Source organism: Nilaparvata lugens, chromosome 2, assembly GCF_014356525.2.
Source record: "Nilaparvata lugens isolate BPH chromosome 2, ASM1435652v1, whole genome shotgun sequence".
Lineage (NCBI taxonomy): Eukaryota > Metazoa > Arthropoda > Insecta > Hemiptera > Delphacidae > Nilaparvata > Nilaparvata lugens.
In genome coordinates, this window is record NC_052505.1 from 94,644,233 (window position 1) to 94,648,940 (window position 4,708).

The window sequence follows — 4,708 nt, forward strand, 5'->3', positions numbered from 1 at the left end:
CACTTTCTCCTATCTTCCTCAACTGCCATTATAACGTGGACCTCACTATAAATATCATCGCTCAATACACTATCTCAATATCTCTGGAACAGATTTCTAGTTCTGTTAAAAATTGTTTTACCTGTCTATTTCCTTGTGATTCATAAGAGCCTCAGTTCACTCTAGGTTGACCAGTATTGTATTTTATAATGATGACATACGATTGAACCTGACACAATGAAAGCCTCTAGGCCTTCCTTCCTTGCCAAACCTGGCACAATTTCTAGATCCGGTCTACAATAATTATAATATATAGTTATTCCATCTTGCAACAAAATACATCAGCCATATTCACACAAGAGTATATAGTCAATTGAGATTTCGGAAAATAATTCTTTTTAAAAGAAAATCCAAAGTTCAATGCTGTAAATTGCCTCTACGACTTCTGTTACTGCAAATATGACAACAGGGTTAACAGCGAGATGAAAATTGTATTAGAGCTATTAGAAAATAAAAATAAAAATAATAACAAGTGAGAACAAATGAAATTTTCATTAGTTAATCAAATTTGACAATTTGGATTTATAGATCGGCAACGTTGCTAATCGTTCTATAACAATGTAGAAATATAATTGGCTAACATATCAATCTCATTTATGGAAATTTATTATTTTCTCATTCAAATATATTATACTACCTCGACGAATAACATTTAATGATTATTTTAACAAGAATGGTTAGTTTATATTACATCATATTTATCAGTGTAATCTATAGAAGGCAGTGACAAGGCAGCAGAGAACGAAAACAAGTTCTCTTATCTTCTTCACAGCCATTATAACGTGGACTTCACTATAGAAACTTTACTTATGCTTCAGTATAACATGCTATGAACTATATTATAATATCGAAGCACCGAGCTTCGCTCGTTATTTTTACTTTCCTTGCCCTATTACCATAGGTAAGGAAAATATTGCTTTCCAAAAAAAATTAAGGTAGCCCAAATATTTCAAAAGGGTACTAAGATTTCATTGATAGTCCAGTAAACGAAAGATTATAGAGGGAAAAGTTTGGAACACAATTTTCAACTCCACAGATCTTTTAAGGATAGTAAGAGATTAACATATCAAAAGTCCTCACCCCACCCACAAGGGGTGGGTGGTTTGAAAGTACCATTTTTTTTTTTATTTTCTTCGCATATATCTTGGAAATATCTTGTGAACATTGTATCGTACAAATTGAAGCTTACAAAATTAGCTACAAGGTTTGTCCTCTACGTATTCCCATATCTCTCACAGTTTCTGATATTCGCTCTTGAAGGTGAGATATTTTTTTAAAAAACACTTCTGCCTCCAATTTTTTCATCTTTTCGGCCTTATAATTTTTGAACGATTGATGAAAAAATCCGTGCTGATTATGAGCTGATAGAGCATCAATATCTTCATTTTATGTATATTTTCAATATTTCACGCATTTCCCTAAACTGTTGCAGCAGTTTTAGTGTTGAGAGTGAAATTTTCTGTTCAGCAACAATAGGTCAGTTGTCAATGAAATTTTAGAGGAATTTGGAACACAATTTTCGACTTTGCAGCTTGTTGACACTACTTTGGAGGTGAGCATATCAAAATCCCAACCCCTACGCCTGATGGGATGAGGGTTGTTTGAAACTTGCATTTTCCACATATTACTTACATGCTTATATCTTGGAAACAATGTGTTTTATTGACATATCAACTACATAAAAATGAAGCTTAATACATTTCCTACAAGTTTTGTTTTGTAGAGGTTTTTGATAAATTTGATACTTTTTCGAGATATTTATGTTCTAAAGTGACGCATTTACGAAAACCCAGATTTTCTTCCATTTTCTCGCTCTTTCAAGTCTTATAACTTTTCAACAATTGATGAAACAAGAATGTGCAAACTAGATTTATGTATATTTCGCACCTAGAGCAGAAAATCATTTTTTGCCCATGGTGCAAACGCTATTTTTCGCCACACACAAAAATAAACAATATATTATAATATATATATATATATATATATATATATATATATATGAGAATAAGTTGTTTACTAAGCACTTCCGAAAGAAGAAGTGGAAGGTGTAGCTCTAGCAAATCTGAGGTAATCTGAATATCAGAATTGTCCAGTATTTTTTATTTTTCATTCTGATTTGTCTAAATAACCTAAAAGATGATGTTCAATTATGTGGGAGGTTGAGTTTATATTTTTTTTTATTCTTTATTCTTTGATATTATTAAAATGTTTTAATTATTGAATAATGAACACAAATATGAAAAGTTTTTTGATCAGCTGTTTTTGATCACCTTCCTCAGTTCCATGTTAGCGGCTGGAAAGAGAACTCTTTCCGGCCTAGGCCGGAAAGAAACCTGTTCTGACGTCAGACGAGAGTCGTCTGCAACAATGTCTTTCAGATCTACGTAGGGACTGGAAAACAGCTGCTTTCTGTGCAGTGTGGCGAAAATACCTTTTCTTTCTTTGTTTATGTTTAAAATTAATATGGAATGCATATTCGATAATGTCATGAAGACCACGATCTATGCAGGTAGCAAAATTCAGGTTTGTTAGAAGTAGAGAACAATAGTGAGCAAGCATATGCAGTTGAGTAAATTTGAAATTTTCATATTGTTCAATTTTCAGTCTATTTATTCTGAAAAACGTCATAAGCAGATCATTGTCAGGCATACTCTAACAAACACATTTACTTTCAACAAAAATAATAGCATTTGAACAGCTGAAAGTATATTTCTATAGTGATAACCACGTTTTAATGGCAATATTCGATTAGCATTGATGTTGCTATCCTTGTCTATTATTCAACAAATCAAATAGCACTATATCCGGGTAAAACCTATCTGAATGGGGACATGAAACGGTCAAGCGAGAACAATAATCCTCCTTCAACGCCGGTGGAATGGGAAACAATAACTGTCAACCCATGTCAATGTGCAACCGATATTCAACAATAGATAGGTTCAGAAACATGAAATATATTTTCAAAACCAAATCCAAAATCCAACACTCTGTTCCGTAACTTACAACTCGACAAATAAGTAGAAAATGTAGTGTTGAAAAATATCAACAAAGTTTAGTATCAATATTATATTATTGTTCTTTGATAATATTATAATTGACCCAATATTGTGTTCCATAATGATGAAATTCAAGTATTTTTCTAAATGAGCTAAATGGGGCATACGCTTCATTGCACAAGGCTCGGAAATGTGCTAAATCCACCTGCAAAGGAGCAGTTGCTGTTTGTCTTCCTTGACCGTTCCATGCCACCATTGAGATAGGTTTCACCCCTATATCCTCTTCTAGCTCCGCAATGTTGCCAGCTCGTTTTTCACAATGCAGAAACGTGAATCATCAACAAAAAATTCAATATTTCAATTACAATAATCACAATCATAATAATTATTGAATAGTTGAAAAATATATTTCCTGACGAATAAAATATAATTATGTATTATGGTTTGTGGAATTAATAGATATTAATCATTATCAAATATTATTGATCAAAATAATTGATCACTTTAATCAGGGATGAACAGTAATATTATCTACATCAGATATACCGGTATCAACACGTACACTATATCCATAGAAAACGCAGTGGCCAAGCAGAGAATCGGCAACGCTGTTTTCCTATCTTCCTCCACTATCTTTATAGCGTGGGCCTCACTATATTCAGCTGAAATTTACATGACGACCTGACCGTTCTGTTGGTAGCCTTAGACCTTACGTTACCTAGAGCCCAATACCTCTAAGTGTCATCATTCACTAGGAATTGAAGTAGACCGAGTTATACTCGAAAATATAGTTTATTTCCACAGTAAATCACTGGTACAAAGATTGATAGCCAACTCCGATCACTGTTTTTGATGGCCCCAATTATTCTCGTCAAATCACAGTCTGACAGATTTCACGTGATTACCAGGTCTTGATACAGTAATTTCCAAAAATAATAATCCTCTCTTTCCCTGTAATTGGGGTCGCTAATCGTTGTTATTTTCCATGGTAAGTAGAAGTCCAATCTCAGTGATTATATGGAACCAAAATAAGTTTCCTGAGAAAGAAACAAAGCTGTTTCCTCTTTGTCCAATCTCAGTGATTATATGGAAAATGTATTTCAGATTTAGGAACAGGGGAGGTTGATATTAATCACTACAATTCTGTTGAACGATGCGGAATCTGCGATTATATGGAAGGGGGTTGGAAAAGTTGGGAAAGTTTTAAAAGGGCGAATCTGTTAGGGAAGGTCGCATTTCACTGATTTAGTATCAGAAGGGCCCACTGTGTTTCTGATCACTACTGATTGAAGGGCTCATGGTAGGGTTCCTATTTTACCATTTTGAGTTTCTATTCTATTTGGACTCTGTTACCTTCGTCTCAGATTATGCTTGACTGTCTGCCCACTATTTCTTATAGGATTTCTATTATCATCTTGAGTTTATATTCTATTTTGACTCTGTATTTTCAAACTTAGATCAGGTCCTAAAGGAATTGTAATCCACTATTTCCTTTAGAGTTTCCTATGCTTTGGAAAGAGAATTCATTCTCCAGGTGGTTGACTTTTTAATTTTTTGATTTTAAGTTTACTTTAAAAATCATATTTCAATACTTTTATGGCTAATTAATTATACAATAATTTCTTAATAAACTTTAAATCAAAAAGTAAAAGTCAACCCCCCTGGGAAATTGA